At 45.1% G+C, this 21,044-nt stretch overlaps 1 long non-coding RNA gene across 1 annotated transcript; it reads right to left on the reverse strand.

The window, feature by feature from the left end:
* Positions 1–9,577: 9,577 nt before the first annotated feature.
* Positions 9,578–14,726, reverse strand: LOC142052135 (uncharacterized). Its single transcript, XR_012658733.1, has 4 exons — positions 14,709–14,726; positions 13,899–13,976; positions 11,684–11,806; positions 9,578–11,074 (listed from the first exon to the last, which is right to left on the reverse strand). It is a non-coding gene; the product is annotated as an uncharacterized LOC142052135 (long non-coding RNA).
* Between the last annotated feature and the right edge of the window lie 6,318 nt (positions 14,727–21,044).

Raw genomic sequence — 21,044 nt, forward strand, 5'->3', positions numbered from 1 at the left:
TCCACCCACCATCCTCGTGGTGTAGGTAGTCGGCAAGGATGTGGCAGGGAGAGAGTGGGAGGTCTTGGCGCTGGGCTCAGGCCTCATGCCGCCCTGCTGGTTCCTGGTGGGCCCTTGTCTTTCACTGGGAGCACTGGTGGCGTGGGTAGCCGCAGAGGCTGTGTTCGTGGCAGGCACGGGGCTCCCCGTGGAAGATGAAGTGTACCCCGTCTCCGTCGTGTCCTGCCCCGGCCTGAGGGGTCTGGAGGTGTGTCGCGTTGCCTGCGTCCCCACACTGCCAGCCAGCGTGGCCGAAAGGCTGGCCTCGGTGTTCCCTGAGGCAGGGGACGTGCTGTAGGTGGGCGCCGATGGCTGGGGTCTGGGCGCACTGGGAGCTGGGCTTTGCTTCGCAGTCTCTGCCGTCAGCGTGCCTGAGCCAACGCTCTCAACGCCAGCCGTGGAGGAAGGAGCGGAGGACGCGAGGGCCGTGGGTGGGTGGGATGTGGTGGCCACGCCCGCTTCGGGGGTGCCACTGGTGGTGCTTTGGTGCAGGTTGTGAGTTGCAGGTGAGGCGCCTGCAGGAGAGGGGGAGGAGGAGGAGGAGTGGCTGGTTGCTGCTGTGCCGGTCCTGAGGGACATGGAGGCAGCGCTGCCACTGGCTGGGCCCACGCCGATGGCAGTGGCGCCGGGCCTTGTGGTTGGGAAGGTGGGGCTTGTGACCTCGCTGCCGGCAGGCACGCCGCGTGAGCTCTCTTCCCGAGTTGGTGTCGTGGGTGCAGTCTCCGTCCTCCCTTCTCCACCCACCATGCTCGAGGTGGAGGGGGTTGGGAAGGATGTGGCAGGGAGAGAGTGGGAGGTCTTGGCGTTGGGCTCAGGCGTCGTGCCGCCCTGCTGGTTCCTGGTGGGCCCTTGTCTTTCACTGGGAGCACTGGTGGCGTGGGTAGCCGCAGAGGCTGTGTTCGTGGCAGGCACGGGGCTCCCCGTGGAAGATGAAGTGTACCCCGTCTCCGTCGTGTCCTGCCCCGGCCTGAGGGGTCTGGAGGTGTGTCGCGTTGCCTGCGTCCCCACACTGCCAGCCAGCGTGGCCGAAAGGCTGGCCTCGGTGTTCCCTGAGGCAGGGGACGTGCTGTAGGTGGGCGCCGATGGCTGGGGTCTGGGCGCGCTGGGAGCTGGGCTTTGCTTCGTGGTCTCTGCCGTCAGCGTGCCTGAGCCAACGCTCTCAACGCCAGCCGTGGAGGAAGGAGCGGAGGACGCGAGGGCCGTGGGTGGGTGGGATGTGGTGGCCACGCCCGCTTCGGGGGTGCCACTGGTGGTGCTTTGGTGCAGGTTGTGAGTTGCAGGTGGGGCGCCTGCAGGAGAGGGTGAGGAGGAGGAGGAGTGGCTGGTTGCTGCTGTGCCGGTCCTGAGGGACATGGAGGCAGCGCTGCCACTGGCTGGGCCCATGCCGATGGCAGTGGCGCCGGGCCTTGTGGTTGGGAAGGTGGGGCTTGTGACCTCGCTGCCGGCAGGCACCCCGCGTGAGCTCTCTTCCCGAGTTGGTGTCGTGGGTGTAGTCTCCGTCCTCCCTTTGCCACCCACCATCCTCGTGGTGGAGGGAGTTGGCAAGGATGTGGCAGGGAGAGAGTGGGAGGTCTTGGCGTTGGGCTCAGGCGTCGTGCCGCCCTGCTGGTTCCTGGTGGGCCCTTGTCTTTCACTGGGAGCACTGGTGGCGTGGGTAGCCGCAGAGGCTGTGTTCGTGGCAGGCACGGGGCTCCCCGTGGAAGATGAAGTGTACCCCGTCTCCGTCGTGTCCTGCCCCGGCCTGAGGGGTCTGGAGGTGTGTCGCGTTGCCTGCGTCCCCACACTGCCAGCCAGCGTGGCCGAAAGGCTGGCCTCGGTGTTCCCTGAGGCAGGGGATGTGCTGTAGGTGGGCGCCGATGGCTGGGGTCTGGGCGCGCTGGGAGCTGGGCTTTGCTTCGCAGTCTCTGCCGTCAGCATGCCTGAGCCAACGCTCTCAACGCCAGCTGTGGAGGAAGGAGCGGAGGACGTGAGGGCCGTGGGTGGGTGGGATGTGGTGGCCACGCCCGCTTCGGGGGTGCCTCTGGTGGTGCTTTGGTGCAGGTTGTGAGTTGCAGGTGAGGCGCCTGCAGGAGAGGGGGAGGAGGAGGAGGAGTGGCTGGTTGCTGCTGTGCCGGTCCTGAGGGACATGGAGGCAGCGCTGCCACTGGCTGGGCCCACGCCGATGGCAGTGGCGCCGGGCCTTGTGGTTGGGAAGGTGGGGCTTGTGACCTCGCTGCCGGCAGGCACCCCGCGTGAGCTCTCTTCCCGAGTTGGTGTCGTGGGTGCAGTCTCCGTCCTCCCTTCTCCACCCACCATCCTCGTGGTGTAGGTAGTCGGCAAGGATGTGGCAGGGAGAGAGTGGGAGGTCTTGGCGCTGGGCTCAGGCGTCGTGCCGCCCTGCTGGTTCCTGGTGGGCCCTTGTCTTTCACTGGGAGCACTGGTGGCGTGGGTAGCCGCAGAGGCTGTGTTCGTGGCAGGCACGGGGCTCCCTGTGGAAGATGAAGTGTACCCCGTCTCCGTCGTGTCCTGCCCCGGCCTGAGGGGTCTGGAGGTGTGTCGCGTTGCCTGCGTCCCCACACTGCCAGCCAGCGTGGCCGAAAGGCTGGCCTCGGTGTTCCCTGAGGCAGGGGACGTGCTGTAGGTGGGCGCCGATGGCTGGGGTCTGGGCGCGCTGGGAGCTGGGCTTTGCTTCGTGGTCTCTGCCGTCAGCGTGCCTGAGCCAACAGTGTTAATGCCTGTAGCCGTGTCAAATGCCAGTGGAGCAATATTATTTGTCATTGTTTGTCTTGGACCTATGTGTAATTCAATACTGTGCCACAGATATTTCCTCTTTTGTTAATTTTTTTTCTTTTTCTATTTCTTTGCTTTGTTTTCTTTTCATTCATCATTTTTAATACATACTTTGTTTGCTCTTCCTAACTGCCTTTAGATTGCATGGTATTTCCTTTTTCATTTGCATTGTTTCACTTGATTGCCTGATAATATTCTTTTCGTGTGTCTTTTCAGAGATTTAAAATACTTCATTATATATTTTGGTGTTGCTAGTACATATGATCCTCAATTTTTACTGTTTTTTTCTACTTTTAAATTTTAATTTTTTTGTACTCCTAGGGAAATGGGTTACTGGTGGATTTGGGACGGTTATTTTTATTGTTAGACTCAGTGATCTTAAAGGTATTTTTCAACCTAAATTATTTGATGATTTATAATTCTTTTATCTCTCTTACCTAAAATGTCTTGAGAATTAACGTGAGAGATTAATAATGAATGGAGTGCCTTTTTGAGCATCATTTTCTCCTCAGGTCTTTATGTATATTTTATTTCTTCAGAGTCTTTATTTTTCAAGGTAGTTATATCTTTCTTTTTTACTCACTCTCAGGTAGGAGAGAATGCTTTTTCTATGCATATCTTTATGTTAATATCTTGAATGATATTAATCATGTGAGAAAATTAATTTCTTTGCTGTGTTTACCTGTATCTCTAACTATAAATAATTCTTAACTACTTTAGCTCGTAAGTATGAAGATTACAACATTTTTAACATTCCCCAATTTTATTTAAAGGGAAAAACCAAATCCTTTTTCCGATGTGATTAAATACTCAGTCTACTTTGGGCTCATTTATTTACTTGCTTAAGTAATTTAACGTTGATTTTGAGGAGTGTTTTTGTTCCTTCTAAAAACACAGGCATAGTCTTCTGTCTCGTGTTAATATTATTCCTTAGCAACACTTAGTTCTTATCCTGGGTCTTTAGTTTTGACTGTATAAACCTTAATGCATTCTTAGAAATGGTATACTGGAGTAGCTCTATCAAATTCTTAAGAACCACATTAATTAACTTCTTTTGTCTCTTCTTACTTGTAAAACCAAAGTGGTATTTTCATATCATTGGGTATATACATAAAAGCTTGTAATGTAACGATACATATTTTGCAAAACTCCTCCTACAGACTGATACTTTTTCTGCATCCCAATACAGCTTGATTTCTAAGACCCTGTGCTTATATCACTTGAATTAGTAACAGGAAGTACTTATCACTCAAGAAATTTATACTCATCTGCATTGAATGACATTAAATTAGACAGTAAGAATAAAATAATGCAGCCCTCTGAATCTCTAGATATTATTTCAACATCTTGCAGTACAGTGAGAACACAGCACAATTAATACAACCTAGTTCGTGCTTTATTATGTGTTTTTTCCTAAAGAGTCTCTCAGGAGAAAAATTGGCAAAATAGGTCATTCTTCAGTCTCATTACTAAGCTTAAGGCTAAAAAAAGTAATAAAATCTGGTCAGACACTTCATGTTTCATCTTTTAGGTGAGAGTTTTCCAAATACATTCTTTTATGAACTTACAGCTTTATGTCCCTACTAAAATACCTGCTGAAATATTAAACATTCAAGAGAAATTTTTAAAAAATAATTTTAGCTATAAATATTGTATATTATTGTATTTTATATTGATTTTTAGACATCCATCCCCCCCTCATCCCCATCCCCCCAATTATAATTTCAAAAGTATCTCAAGGGCATCCTCTAAATATATATCAATGGTAAATAATCAAATGGATTTTAACTTACACAGAAAAAAAGACAAAATGAAATGCCAAAGGTAATTCCAAGTCCCCATGCTGAGTTTTCACCTGGTTGCAGTACTCTTTCCATTTGTGAAACTGACATTTTGGATTGAAGACTTCAGTAATTTGAAGAGGGGTGAGGCTGCATTGTTACGTCTCAGTCTTAGCTAATCCCTCACACAAGTGGGCTCACAGCCAATGTAATGAAATTCTCACACCTGACCTGTACTATAATAAATTCCAAAGTTTTCTGTTGAATTATGCTTGCTTTTCTTTAATGGAACAAAGTCTGAATGTGATCCAAAGGCTAGTGAGTCAAAAGGAAAGACAGACATAGTCCAGTGAGCCAGGTGTCATACCTGAACATATTTTTGTTTAGGATATTCAATAAGCAGAGTACTTTAACAACCTTGGGCCTGGGCAATGCATGACTAAGAGAACTGAGGAGCCTTGAGTCCAAAAGTCTTGCCCTAATCAGGAGGTACAACTTTTTTCCCCTCACATTTTCCTGTATTTTTAATTATTTAGGAGTAAACATTTAAGTATTCAGTTCTAACTTGTATTTTTATTGTATTAGAATGACAAATTGCTAGAAATGCATCAAACAGAAGTTATCCTTTGATTCTCCACTATTGTAAAGAGGCTGGTGGTGTTGTAAATCTCTGCTACTTCACCTCTTTGAACTAGGTGGAAAACACTGGATAACAGGCCCTCTCATTCTTAGGTGAGTTTAACCATATTTTCTTTAGCAGGTAAGCTCCTCCTAACTATAGGAGGTTGATATGGAGAGTCACAGCTGGTCACCTGCTTTGGGTCACAACTTTACCCCAATGATAGCATATCCACCTTCCTTCTCTTCTCTGACAAGTGACTGTAGAAAATCCAGGCTTCTGTGTGCCTGTGGGCTCATCAATGACTTAAACATTTACATTCTGTCACATTTTTAATACCCTTTCCTGCCTGAGGTTAATGCTGATAAAAGACTTCATTAAATCATTTTCAGTGAGATTTTTTTCAGCCACACTGTGTGCAGAGGAATGCTGCTAAACAACCAGAGCACCTGTGATCCTTTGCAACGACAAAGGGCTCCCTCTTACTCTGCAGCACACCAGGAGTTAATACCTCCCTCTCTGGGGAATGCTACCAGTGCTGGCACAGCAAATGCAGTGAATGTACTTAAATTTCCTGCATTCCCTGTCTGGAGTGGAATGGGGTGGAGTGGAACAGAGTAAGGCCTGAAGAAGGAAGACCATTATTTTTCTGAACTTCTTTCAAGTTTGTTATTGATATGCCAAGACCCGGCATATTTATAACTACTTGAATTCTAGATTTGCGCCAGCAGTTGTGTTTTCTAAACTTTGGTTTTACTTTTACAGGGAAGTAAGGTGAAGGCAAATAGTCTGTGAAATGAACCCAAGCAAGGGCAGTGTTGTTCTCCGGTTTGGGGTAGCAGACTTCAGCTTTGTGCCTTGTTTGCTATAGGAACTCCTGATGCAGTTAGATTTTTTCTCAGCAGCCTCTTGTTTACAGCTTTAACTGAAATGCTTGAAGAATGCGTATGAGGAAATCCCATCTTCCTTTTACTCAGGAGGTCAATGCCTTCAGGCTTCTCTCTCTCTTGAGCTCTCATTAGCCAAACACCAGTCTTTAACTCATACTCAGCTTAGGCACTTATGGTGGTACTATTCCACACGAGGGTAGTGTTTGGACCTAATCCCTTTCCATAACCTCTGCAGGTCCTACACATCTGTGAACAACATGGGAGCATCAATGCTCTTGCAAACCAGAGCCTTCTGCCCCTATGAAGGAAAGAGCAGGATATGTCACTCCCTACCTTTCTTAACCCAGATCATCTTCTATGAAATGACAGCCATAGAAAATTGGCTACAAAGTCTATTAAGTCAGGTTTTTAACTACCTTAGAAGAAGCACCACTGTTTTTTCAGTGTACAATGACACTTAACTTGTAGAAAAGAAGCACTTTATGAACCAAAAGAACAAACCAAGTCCAGATTTAGTAGTATAAGCCTATTTTTACTAACTTACAGCAAATGACTTATTAGTTGAAAAAAACCCTTAAACTGAAAACTTCTCTTTTTTCAGGGGAATAGATACAGTAGGGTGGCTGGTTGTTTCATTACAGCCTGTCACCAGAGCTAAGGATTAGGTAAGCCTCTCTGTTAGGCAGCCTCGACTCCGCAGTTTCTCTTTTTACACCTGGGACATTTTATGTCCGAAAAGCTAACAAACTTTTAATTCAGCTTACCATATATTTTACCATAAAAGTTGCTTTCTGGCAAATGCAGAACGTGTTTTACCACATGCCTTAAGGATATGAGAGTTCCCAGTATCAAACTGGTCATCCTTTTCAAATTTTTTAAACGCCTTTTACCTCATCTCACCAATCTATAACCTCAAGATTTGACTCACCACCTACTTCTTACATGTATCTTTCAAAGTTTATGAGGAAACTCAGGTTATGCTTAGAGGTAGGAGGTGAAGATACGAAATAATACGACTGAAATGCCATATAGTTCACTTGTTAAAACCTTGGCATTCCTTTGGGTTGCACAAAGACTCTGGACTTTATATTGAAAAAACCCACCTAATATATTAACTTTCATCTGCTTAATAACATGTTGTTAAAACCCCATATTTACCAAGGCCTTAGCTTCTTAAAAAACAAGGACGAAGGTGAAAGAAATGGTCATGCAGAGAGAAAATTAGGAAGACAAAAGCCCAGCTAGAACTCAATCTGGCCACAGTGATAAGGGACAACATAACATGTTTTTACAATTACATTAACAACAAAAAGAGAGCACAAGAGAATCTCCATCCTCTATCGGATGCAGAGGGGAACATTGCCACCAAGGATGAGGAGAAGGTTGAGGTACTTAATGCCTTCTTTGCCTCAGTCTTTAATAGGCAGACCAGTCATCCCTAGGATATTCAGCCTGCAGAGCTGGAAGGCAGGGAGGGATCAAAGAATAAACCCCCCCATAATCCAGGAGGAGGCAGTTTACAACCTGCTGAGCCACCTGGATGCTCACGAGTCTATGGGCCAGATGGGATCCACCCAAGAGTACTGAGGGAGCTGGCGGAAGAGCTCGCCAAGCCATTCTCCATCATTTATCAGCGGTCCTGGTTAACAGGGGAATCCCAGATGACTGGAGGCCGTCTACAAGAAGGTCCAGAAGGAGGATCTGGGGAACTATAGGCCGTCCAGCCTGACCTCGGTACTGAGAAAGATTATGGGGTGGTTCATCCTGAGTGAGCTCACCAGGCATGTGCAGGACAACCAGGGGATCAGGCCCAGCCAGCACAGCTTCATGAAAGGCAGGTCCTGCCTGACCAACCTGATCTCCTTTTATGACCAGGTGACCCACCTAGTGGATGAGGGAAAGTCTATGGATGTTGTCTACCTGGACTTTAGTAAAGCCTCTGACACTGTCTCCCACAGCATCCTCCTAGAGAAGCTGGTGGCTCATGGCTTAGACAGGTATACTCTTTGCTGGGTGAAAACATGGGTGGACGGCCGAGCCCAGAGAGTTGTGGTGAACGGAGCCAAATCTAGTTGGCAGCTGGTCACTGAAAGAGTGGTGAAGCATTGGACCAGGCTGCCCAGAGAGATGGTGGAGTCACTATCCCTGGAGGTGTTCAAAGAATGTGTAGATGTGGCATTTCAGGGCATGGTTTAGGAAGCATGGTGGTGTTGGGTTGATGGTTGGACTTGATCTTAGAGGTCTTTTCCAATCTTAATGGTGCTATGATTCTATGAAATACAGAGGGCAGTTGTACTGGCAGAAGCAGTATCTTTTATTAAGTCACAGAATACAATGGGGAGAAAATCTAAACTCTTGTGGGCATCTAAGTCCCTCAGCCAACCCAGCAGCAAATAGTGGGATGAAATTCTGGTTACTTCACAGCTGAAAGATAAATAACCCTTTTGAGGCACTGAGTTTTCTAATACTCCCTTCTGCCAGCCATCAACAAACAATTCCAGACTGTCACTTGCCCATTTATTAGTCAAAGATTGAATTTCTTGGAGAAATCACAATTCAGGGGAAAAGGATAATACCCATTTTAACTGCTTTTATCATGTTGTAGTATCAAAATAACATATCCAAGAACCTCCATAAACATGCCAGTGCTGTCAGTGAGGATATGTATTACTCAGTGGTGTTGGGAGTGAAAGAGAAAGTGGTTTTTTTCGTAGGAACTGTACTTTTGACATGTATAAGAATGTCTGTTAGGCCACATAACTGTCATCATTGTCTAAAAATGAACATCTGTTCCACCATCTTCTTAGAATAACAGAAAAGGAACTCTGTAATCAACCTGTTCCCATACAGTGATGCCTGTAATTGAAATCGCCTTAGTTAGAAGCAGGATGTACCTGCATTTTTACAAAGTATGGCCAGAATATAGATTTCAGACATTCAAATCCTCCTGCCTTCTTAAGTGACTCAAGAGGTTTTTGCTGGAGAGATAGATTATTGTCAGTTTTTTAGTACTAGCTGTGGGTCAGTGACATATCCAGCAGACATTTGTATAATTTACAGCTACACTTGTGTAAGAAGTGCCGTATTACTGAATTTTGTCTTCAATTACTTAACGTGTGAACCTCATTTCAGAGAGTTTAGCCCACCTGAACAATGTAAAGCTGCATTATTCAGTGGAAATCACTAGGTTTGTTCCAATATCAACTTATTATATATTAAGTCAGGAATGTCTTTTAGGCTTTTATTTTTCGTTTGCCTTCTTGTTAATCATGAACAGAAATTATGTTCTTCCTCATCCAAAACTGCTTCCTGAAGAACTACCTTCTCCTTTTGTAATTTGAGTGTCAGGGAGCATGGTCTTTTTCCAAATCTCCTATTTGCAACTTTTTCATGCTCTTCTAATTCAGTGTGATTCCAAATAGCACAGATACGATATGTATTTTCTACTGGTCACAGAAGTCCAAAAACATTTAAAGTGTATGGGTTTAAATGTGCACTTAAAATTTATTGGTCATGAGGCCAGTTGTTCCAGAGATAAAAAATAATGCTGAGGAGCTTTGAAAGTTAAACAGAGATAAGGAAATTAGATTATATTAGCACTAGGTATTCAAAGAGTATAAGCTGTCTTTGCCAGAGACCTGAACATCACACCATGCTCCAACAGGGTCCCTGCTCTCACATCATCCATACTGAAGACCTGGTTGAAACAAGCTGAATTTCCCCTTGCCTTTTAACATTTGGTGAGATCTGAGGGATGTACAGGAGTATTCCTGTTCCTCACCCCAACAGGAAATCAGTGGTCAGGGGGAATTTCATGGAATATGGGAGCAATGTCGCTCCACCACTACAGATATTGTGCACATGGGTACTGAGATAACTCTGAGTAGCCACTTGCTTTTTAGTACACCATGCAAGCTATGTGTTTTGAGACCTCGCTTATACATGGACAAACTGAGGGCTGGGGGCATTTATTTATTCACAGCACAATTAAGATAAAAATTTTCTAAGTGAAAAGCCTCTGAACAATAGAGTTGACAAGAAGGAAGGAAATTTTTCTCTTATGCTACACAGGACTTCCAGATACCTTTAGAAGGTTTCTGTTTGCTAGGGCTCACCTATACTTCACTAAAGACATGCCTGGGCCTGCTGTTCTCCTGTTCATGTGTGAAGGAACTACAGAAAACAAAGTCATTTATGGGCCCTCAGGCCATAAACCACGCTACCATTTCTGAAATGATCAGTTAATATTCCTTGACAATGAATCACAGTGGGCTTTACGCACAGCCCACATCCATATTACGTAGATGGTGAGACAATTCTAAAGTCTATTTTGTGAAGACAAAGATCCACTAAAAAGCAGCATATTGCATGCAACTTGACCATTTTGGGCTCAGTGCAATATGGAGGCAGGGAACAGGAAGGACACTCCCAGGTGGCTCCCTGAGCACAAAATCACAAAAAAATTTTACCTAATTCAGAGAAACAATTCACAGGAACCTTGAACTCTTTCGACTTCCATCTCCCCATACCTAACTATCCAAAGCTCAGCCCAGTCAGGCTAAGAAAAATCATGATCTTGACTTGAAAAAAATAATGAGGGACAAAAACAGGAGACAAACAAGGGCAAGAGGTGCCTCTATTTGCTTCCTAGATTTGGGAAACTTTGAAGTTCTTGTTGAGGTACCTTTTGCGGCATTGTAATGATTGGAAATCTAGGCTGAAGCCCTGTGTTCCTATGGGAGATTGAGGCTTTAAAAAAACAAGTGTCGTCAAAGGAGAAGTGCCAGGCTTGGAATGAAAGATACTGTGTTTCATATAAACGATTCCTGTTTAAAGTTGGCAAAGCATAGTCCCTTTTGTGGAGGGCTGATGAGGCACAGTGCTGAGTATAGAGCTGCAGAGGTAATGAGCGTGCTTTAACTAGCTCTGATGAGATGAAACCCACTTTTTCCTTCCCCGACTTGCATTGCATTATCCTGGAAAGAGCAAATGGAAGAGAAATTAAGTACAAAATACCAGGACAATAGCAAAGAGCAAAGCTAAAGAATCAGAGATACAGCTGAAACAAATGAATACCCAGAGTTTACAGTCTAACTCAGAAACTCTGTGGCTTCCAAATAGCTTTAAAGAAATACAATAATACAAGTACTCTCAAAGTATACTTCTTTATAAGTTTCTTAGTGAACTGCAGGATTTGTTGCCTGCATGAAAGTATTTTTATAAACCTGGCTCCAATTTTCACTATACAGGCTGTCCAAATAAACAACACTACCTGAAAGTTAATGTCAAATCTATTAAATTAACCTACAAAGGTCAGAACCTGCATTCATTTAAGGAGAAAAAAAATGTAGGTGCCAGTTCTGATCTTATCATTGCATATCTGTGTTTGTTTTTTCTTCAGTACATTCTTTTCTGCTTGCTTCTGGAACTGAGAGATGTGTAAATGCCCCATGGCATAACTTGACAGCAGGATTGTTGAAGGCTTTTCCCAACGTCCATTACTATAGTGGCATATTATGGCTGACTGCACTTCGTTCGCACAAGGTAGGCGTTAGGGAAGAAAGAGAAGACCAAGACTACTTTACCTGAGAGGAAGTTTGGGAAGAAACCAGGTCTCAGTCACAGCCCAAGTCCTCCAAGCCCAAGAGGGTAGATCTTGACTAGGGACAAAACATGCCCCACTGGCACGTTCAGATGATGTGTGTTCTCTAGAAAGTGATAGTGAGCAAAACAAAGTCATTCTCTGTCTCTTCCCTCCAAGTGTTACCAGATACCAGTCACCAGGCTAAAAGGTATCACAGCACAGTATTAGGACAAAACCCTGAAGCTATGCCTGAGTGCTAAAATTAGTCTTTGCTCCAGTCACATTATAAGCACTTTGCTTTGTACTCCGGTGTTCAGACACTTAAAAGCATCCTTTCCTTCCCCAAAATGTTGCTCTGTAAAACTCCTTCTCCTAATTGCTGCACATGCAGGCAGGAAGTTGTGCTTTGGGTCACTGTCACAGCTGATTACAGGGGATGGGCAACCAGACGAGTTCCCAGGATTAGCAGATATCTTGGTAAGCAGAGAAAAACAATCTTTAGGCTTAAGAAAGCAGCATAGCAGGCCTCCACAAGGTCAGATTGGCAAAGAGACTCAGTGGACCAACCATTTCGGAACGAGGTCTGCAACTCTCTGGAACAGACGTCTGCACACTAGACATATTTTGGTCTGGGCTGACATACTCACACACAAACTTCAGCATTTGCCTTAGAAGTCTTAGACCTGTGTAGCAACCTCTCTTAGTGAATAGAAACCTCACTGGAGACAGTAAAGGAGTCACAATTGCACTGGAGTATGCTACAGGTTTGAATGCACCTTTGCTGAACACACATTCCAGGTCCAACTTCAGTGTCCTGGACCAACTTCATGAATATTTTATCTCGCCGCCCTACCCCTGCCCTAATGCATCACCAGTCCTTTAGATGTGGGTTCTCTGGGAGAGCAGTTATCTAATATTCCGTCTCTACACTGTGGCTCTACCTTCCATAATATAAGACTCCTTTGGGAGCAGTGGACTGCAGTGTGCTATTGTTACTGTTCTAGCTCACCCAATTAATTATGTAAAAAGGGCAGGTGAAAGGGGAGTTTGGGCAGTCTGAGATAAGCAGTTTTGAACTGCCAAGACTTAAAAACACGAAGGTGAGGCTCCTCTTCAAAAAACAGCAAGAAAGGAGATCCAGAGAACTTCAGGTTGCTCAGCTGTTTTTCAGTCCCTGAGAAGTTTATGGAGCAAATCCCCCGGAAATCTTTTCTTCCAAGCATATGAAGGAAGAGAAAGTGCTTGGGAACAGCCAGCATGGATTTACTGATCACAAACTGTGCCTGACCAGCCTGAATGCTTTCTGTGATGAAATGTCTGGCTCCGTGGACAGGGAGAGAAGAGCAGATGTCATTAACCTGAGCCTTAGCAAGGTGTTTGGCAATTTCTCCCACAGCATCCTTGTATCCAGCCTGGGGATGTATGGACTGTATGGGTCAAGGCATGCAACTGTTTCCTCTAATTGGAAGTTGTGAGGCCACAGTAGGAGTCTTGTGTTCAGTTTTGCAGCTCCACAGTACAAAAAAGATATTGTGAGACTGAAACCAGTCCAGCAAAGGGTTATGAAGACAGCTAAAGGGTTGTGCACATGACATTCTGGGGCTTGAGCAATGTCTCTGGTCACTAGGCACAAAAGAGAGTCCTCTCAACAGTCTGCCAGTAAGTTAGTTTTGAGTATAATATGTTCACACACTGTCCCAGAGTGCTTTCCCCACAGCTCTGTAGACAGTGTTTTGGTTTGGGTGCTTCAGGCAGGGAGAGGGAGATGGAAACTGTGTCAACCTGTGCTGCTGGAAGACATTGGCCTGGTCTGTGCTTTGTTCTGTACTAACAAAGGATGTCAACTCAAGGTGTCCCTTTTTTAACCAAGAGGGATGTACTTGGATGGTCTAGTGTTAGATGAACATGAAGGTGCCTTAAGCTGGAAAAGCTTCTGCCCTTTCCCATTCTGCTCACTAATTCCAGTCTGAGTGTATCCTGGACAGGGGGCTTCTCCTTTCACTACTCCAATACAAAGAAAGATGACAGTAGTAGTATATATAAAAGAGGCATTTTTGTGTTTAGGGAAGGCAGGGAGCATTAGTGGGTGTCTTCGCTAAGACCATCAAAAATTCTGGGAAATGGGTGATTGCTGTTCAGAAACAACTCTGTGGCCTCTACTGTTTCCCAGACACCATTACTCTCCAACTGGACATGTTTTTGTGAAATCCACTCACCTTTCCTTCCTCCCTGTTCCCCAACGTTCGCCTGTGACAGACATGGGAGTGGAAGTCATGCCCACTCACACAAAGAGCCTATGAGAAGAGATGTCAACAGCACAAAGGTTAGGTATGAACCAGCAAAAAATGGTCTATTTTTCTGGATCAGTCAGTGCACGCACATACTCATATTTCCTTTTTATTTGTTCAGAAACCCTCTATTTAATTGGGTGTGTTAAACAGGTAGCTTAATCCACATTGGCATGCTTAGTCCATGCTGGTTTGTGTTCCTGTTTGCATGTACATATATCCTTTACAGGACAATTAGGTGTCTGTATCTATAGACAGGTTTCTGGTTTTGCTTGTTTCCTGCATACTAGCACTGGGAAGCAACACTTACTCAAACCATGTTTCACTCGCATCACCTGGAAATAATAGTTATTAATACTGTTGCCAACCCAGAAATAGAGGGCAGGGGGGAGCAGTGTTAGAGGTTAATTTTCTGACTGGAAAAGCATGTTCTCTTTCTTAGGCTGGTATTTTCTCTGCTAAGGTATTCATTCAAAGACACCCTCTCACAGGATCCCAGAAAGGAGCCACTCTTATGCCATGAAGCCTGAGATTTGACTCATTTTGGTTGGCTCCCCAAACTCCCTTACTAACCCAAAGCTTTTCCCCCTTTCTCCAAGTAAGTAAAATCTTTGCTTCTCCAAGCTTTTCTCTGTGGATGAGAGAACAAAACCATGTGGGATTCTGGTGAGATTTACCACCCAAACACAAACTCTTGCCACCATGGGTGAGTTCATTTGGCTAGCATAGTGAATTTACCTGCTACACTCCAGCCTTGCCAGAAACTCAGTATTCTGGTTTTTCAAAGTATTTTCAGCCAAACTACTGTTGCTTGAAGGGGGAGAGGAGTCTGTCCACACTAAGAGAAAGGAGGGTAGGGAGGAAGGGGGTAAGCTTTGAATTAGGAATGAAAAGCAGTTTTCAATAATCACATGGAAAGATACCTCAAAAAGGTAGAACTATAAATGCATTCCAGTTTTAATTAAGAAAGTTCCTGCTCACCTTCTAGCTGGTCAAAACTGGAAAAAAGTGAAGAGGTATAGGACAGAACTAATAAAACACCTAATTGATGCTGGCTCACTCATACCTCTCCTTGGTTTGCTCTCCTGACCTGGGGAAATTTCCTGTAAGAAACTGAGTAAACAGTTAACAGCTTTGCCAGACGGTTATCAACAGAGAAGTGGAACTATAAAACACAACATTTTGTCATCTCTAAAGATGAGTGATGAACAAATGTTTTATTGCACATAAATATAAGAACGTGCAAAATACATGCTCATCCACATATGTGAATGCAGTAGTTGGAAGAGCTACAATATTGCATATATGCATCAGGCCTCAAACCCTCTTTAAGCCATGGGATCTTTCCAGAGAGGTCACGGGCAGATGAGCAGGAAATACATTCAAGAGCACAGCAGAAGCAAAGCTACATGAAGGAAGGCTTACACTTCCCTTGCCCTCCAAAATTTGGCCTTCACTTCTACTGGAGGTCATACTGCGTAATACAAAGGGCTGTATTTCCTCTTTGATTTCAACCCATCTGACCATAAATGCTCAAATCATGCCACTGGCTGCAGTAAGAAAGAAGAATTATTTAAGTGAGTTAAAGCTATAGAACAGGATCTGTATTATGGAAGCTATTTGAAGAAGCATAAATATGACTCAGTGTCCAGTTCTGTAAATAAGTGATACGGCCTTTGATCTGTATGGCATTTTATAGAATGTATCATTTGCTGTAGGACAAAAAGAAGAGAAAGCCATAATAGGCATCGTGTATTTATCAGATGAAAGTACACAGCAAATGACTAACAGTTAAATTATGGTATCTGTTGCTATTTTAAAGGGAGAGGTCAAGAAAGGTTTGGAGGAATGAATGAGAAAATTCTTTCCTGAGGTGAGAACCACCAGCACAGACTTAAGAGGTAGTTACAGATCAGGAAGGTAGGGAAAAAGCTCTTTACATGTTTTGTATGTGAACTCTGTATCATATATTATCAATAATGAGTTTTTTATGCATGGCTGTGCAAATCCCTTTGACAGCTAAAACAACACATTGAGAAATTACATTTATCTGTGGTACAAAAGAATATGACATACATAATGTGGTAATAAATGCACCCTGCCAAGACATGGCAAGTCATTAAGCTTTAAAGTCTGTCAGAAAATGTAATACTTTAAGTAGTTTGTATTGGAAATATTAAAAATATTCACAACAGAACAATTTTTTTGTTGACCTGTAAATAATGTGGTAACCTGTACTATTCTTCCCATCTACATCTAGCACTAACTCAGCAATACCGGAATATGTATGTAGGGGCTAAGCACTTCCTGGGGTCTGAGTTAATGTAAAGCTTGTGAGAACACTTACAGTTTCCCTGTCAGCAATTGGCAAGTGACCTTTAGAGGCAATTGGCACTGGTTTTGACAGTCGTCTTCCATGTCTTTTAGTATTAATTAGCAAACATCTCATTAAAAGTGTGCCCCATTTTTCCAGGCCATACAAAGACAGAACAGATAGTCCCTCTCTAATAAGTATACTTGTATCTAGTAGACAGATCTTTTAGTAGGTGTGCAGCTTTCTCACAAGTACAAGAATTCTTCCATACTCAGCCTTGGTGATTGTTAGGTGTAACACAAAAAGTGAGTCAGAAATGGGAAGATCAACTTCTCCAACAAAGGTCTGCTTATTTGTCATGGTTTAGCCCCAGTCAGAAACTAAGCACCACACAGCCTCTTGCTCACTTCCCCCTGGTGGGGTGGGGGAGAGAATCAGAAGGGTAAAAAGTGAGAAAACTTGTGGGTTGAGATAAAGACAGTTTAACAGGTAAAGCAAAAGAGTAATAGTAATAATAATAATAACAATAATATAATGAAAAGGGAAAGCAAAAGCTGTGCGCAAGCAAGCAAAGCAAAACAAGGAGTTCATTCAGTGCTTACCATCAGCAGGCAGGTGTGCAGCCATCTCCAGGAAAACAGAGCTCCATCAAGCTTAACAGCGACTTGGGAAGACAAATGCCATCGCTCTGAACATCCCTCCCTTCCTTCTTTTTCATCCAGCTTTATATACTGGGCATGACATCATATGGTCTGGAATATCCCTTTGGTCAGTTGGGGTCAGCTGTTTGGCTGTGCCCCCTCCCCTCCAGGCTTCTTGTGCCCCTGGCAGAGCATGGAAAGCTGGAAAAGTCCTTGACCAGTATAGGCACTACTTAGCAACACTTAGCCACTACTTAACAACTAAAACATCAATGTGCCACCAACACTATTCTCATACTAAATCCAAAACACACTATACCAGCTACAACGAAGAAAATTAACTCTATCCCAGCCAAAATCAGCACAGTATTAAATGTCACAATATTTATATCCATTGATTTCACCACCATCCATATCCTATAGTCAGGAAATAAAATTAAAACATGCATTAATTGATTATCCCACTCTACTCAGCGCTTGGCAGGCCACACCTGGAGTACTGTGTACAGTTCTGGTCCCCTCTATACAAAAAGGATGTGGACAGGCTGGAAGGGGTCCAGAGAAGGGCCACCAAGATGATCAAAGGACTGGGAAGCTTGCCATGGGAGGAAAGGCTGGGAGAGCTGGGTTTGTTCAGCCTTGAGAAAAGAAGGCTCAGAGGGGATCTCATCACCATGTACCAGTACTTAAGGGGTAGCTACAAATAAGACAGAGACTCCCTTTTTACAAGGAGTCACATGGAGAGGACAAGGGGGAATGGGCACAAGTTGCTCCTGGGGAGATTCTGATTGGACACGAGAGGGAAATTTTTCACACTGAGGACAGTCAACCATTGGCATAATCTCCCCAGGGAAGTAGTTGACTCGACCACGTTGGACACTTTCAAGAGTCGGCTGGCCAGGGTGCTGGGCCATCTTGTCTAGACTGCGCTCTTCCTAGAAAGGTTGGACTAGATGATCCCTGAGGTCCCTTCCAACCTGGGATTCTGTGGTTCTGTGATATTTGGGGCGTGGTTTCAAACTCCTTTGAACAGTTAATTATATGTCTTCTGCTTAGCAGCTGAACAGGAATAATGTACCAAATCACTAGAAAGCTCTCACTACAGAATGAAATACTGAAGCGAGAATGAAACAATACTTTCATTTCAGATGCTGAACAGCTTCCACCTTCTGCTGGGAAGAAAAATCCTTCAATGCAAAATCATGTGGCAAGGAAGTAATGTGACAAAAGCACTTTCTCCATGCATAACTCATCACTGGCTTACCTTAGCATGTGTAGTACAGTTGTCTCCCCCTGGTTTTGTAGTTATGAAATTTGGAAAATAAAAGGAGACAACTGATTTCACAGTGTTACACAGTAGGGCAAGAATTAAACATAAGTACTAAAGATGAGCTTTAGGGCTTGTTTATGCTCCTGCTGATATGAAGGGGACATTTAAATGTTTTCCACACCAGCCTTTCTCAGCTGAAGAGATTTATCTTGCTAATGCAAGGTTGCTACTTTAACAGCCCCACCAACCTTTAACAGCCTCACCAACCCTCACTATATTTCTCCTGCATTGGCCCTGCCTCCTGAAAGGTGGGAAAGGGGTGTCCCCCAAAATGTCCCCCACATCCTCAGAGGGGAGACGAAAAAGATCCTTTTGTGTCTGTCCTGCCCCAGGCCAGCAGCCCCTCACACTCATACTCTGGGCATCCATAGGCACTCCCTGCCATGGCAAGCAGTGAGCAGACACCCTCCAAGCAAGCTGGCAGAGCCACCTGGCCAGGCTTTGGCCTCCCCAGCAGCTCACCCATCCTCTCTGCCCACCTTGGGTGCTCCCCACCAGCTAGCGCCAGCACACAGCAAAGTGATGGCAGGACTCAGGTGAAAAAACCAAACACCATACTGCTGGCAAGAGGAAAAACAACATCCACATGGAAAGGCAGAGGAGGGGTTGCCTTCTCTCTTCAGCAGGGGGAGCCACTCACTGGTGGTCAGTATGGGCAGGGGTCAGGGACTGAATGGCTGACCCTCAGCTAGGGGTTCCAGGAGGCTGGAGCCGCTGCTGAGTCCTGGACTAGGAAGGAGGCAACAGTCCCAGGCCCTGCAGCAGGCCTATGGCTGGTCACTGCAGGAACAGCCTGAGAGCAAATCTCAGCAGTGACACTGATCCCTGCTGCTATCGTGACGGTCCCTTGTTGGGGTGAGGCACCTCCTGCACAACCTGAGGAGGATGGGCCACCCCAGGCTCAGGGCTGGACCCCAAGGCCACCAACAGCCATCAGCACTCAGGGAAGGGCTGAAAGTCAAGTGGGGCTGAAGAGGCAGGAGGGCAGCTGTGCTACTGCTGGGGCTAGCTTCAAGGTGGGCAACAGGTTGGGGTGAGGCAGGGACACCAGCATGGTGTGAATGGTCTGCCAGTGCCGGTGCCTGGCTTTCATCCAAGCAGAGCAGCCAGGCGGAGCAGCCACTTGACTGGCCCAGCCAGGGTGTTGCCCACATCAGGCAAGCTCCTGTCAGACAGTCTCCTTGTCCTTCTGCTACACATCCAGTGGTTGGCACCAAACCACTCAGCTTGTCTGGCAAGGTGCTGCCCTGTAAAGCAAATCAGGGTTTTCTCCTTCTGTTTTCAGAGCAAGATGTTGTATCAGCTGCCAGACTCCCTGTCGACGCCTGTTCAAATCCCTCTGTGTACCTTATGTTCAAAACAGGTGCACACAACTGTACAGCCCTGAGGACCTGCTTCTCACCACTCTGTGAAATCATCTCCTAGCAAAGCAGAGGCCAAAGGCACCACCATGTGTCCCCAGGAGACAGCACAGAGAAAGGAGAAACAGGTACAAAATATTAACTCACCCAGTTGCGCTGAGTATACTAGTCAAGGATGCATTTGCAGGAAAAATGCAGTAAAAGTTTCCAATAGATTTTACTTGGATATATTATCAATGTTATGTTGGTTTTCAAGGGCACCATGAAGTACTTCTCAACTACAGCAGCTGTAATTGTAGACTTTGTGTGTAACTAGACACATGCAAGTAACTAAACCTGTGTCACTAAATGTGCAGAGCGTGGATCAGTGATTCTGCCAGAAGTAGGTTATCAGGGTCCATCTTACTCCCTGAGGAAGCTCTAAAAGAAAAGGCAGTTATGTTTGTGTCTTTATGGGGATTGGGGAAGAAAACAACCTCCTAATAAGTGTGCTTAGAGCACAGATACATTTTGTTGAGCGGACAGTCACTAATGTATTCCTTAACAAAGGAAAAATAAGCCATACAATCACAGAAAGAATTTAAGGGCTTGTTCTGTCCTTTATCAGATCTCCTGCTTCATCCAACATCTGCCAAATGCAGCAGGAACTCCAGTAAGAAGCTTACATGCAGATTGACCTCAAATATCAGGAACTTGCACAAAAGGAGGTTGTATTTTTACTTAGCATCTCAGTTTCAAAAAGCCCAGACACCATCACATTAAGTTCAACTGCATTTCTTACTCTTAATTTCAAATTTCATTTGCCCCTCCATGAAGCAATTGAGCAGATGCCTGCACAGGTCTGAATAAAAGCTTCTGTGAGGCAATGCTTGTCACATTTTGCTCTCAGTGACAATTGTCTGAGGCAGTCACAGCAGTTGAACTGAATATGAATGGCACTGTTGCTTTGCTAGGGAAATGAAATCAGTAAAAGCAAAGGTGCAGTATACCAAATCATGGTACAAATATTGATTGCTCATACCAACAGGGAGGCACTACTGTTGTAAGGGGCCTCAGGCAAGAATGCACTCAAGGACATAATCTTCACGAGGGTGACTGGGGATATCCTGAAGGGATGCAAACAACCCAGCAGCAGGCACCAGTCCAAACCAAGACAAAAGGAACTAAGGTCATCATCTAGATAAGAGTCAGAACACCAGGTGAAACCAACACACCTTGCAACACACTGTTACAGGATTACTTGATGGGCCAGCTCTCAACCATATGTGGAAGAAGGACTCAGTTCATGGAAAGGACACAAAAAACCCGCCCCTTTAACAAACCACTAGGGACCACCAGAGACCACCTGATACCTCTTCAGGGCCTCCTAAGGGACTTAAAATGCATGGGTCATTAAGATGCAAGTATTATAATTAGTTCCAAGAAATA

This window comes from Phalacrocorax aristotelis, chromosome 1, assembly GCF_949628215.1.
Source record: "Phalacrocorax aristotelis chromosome 1, bGulAri2.1, whole genome shotgun sequence".
NCBI classification, from domain to species: domain Eukaryota; kingdom Metazoa; phylum Chordata; class Aves; order Suliformes; family Phalacrocoracidae; genus Phalacrocorax; species Phalacrocorax aristotelis.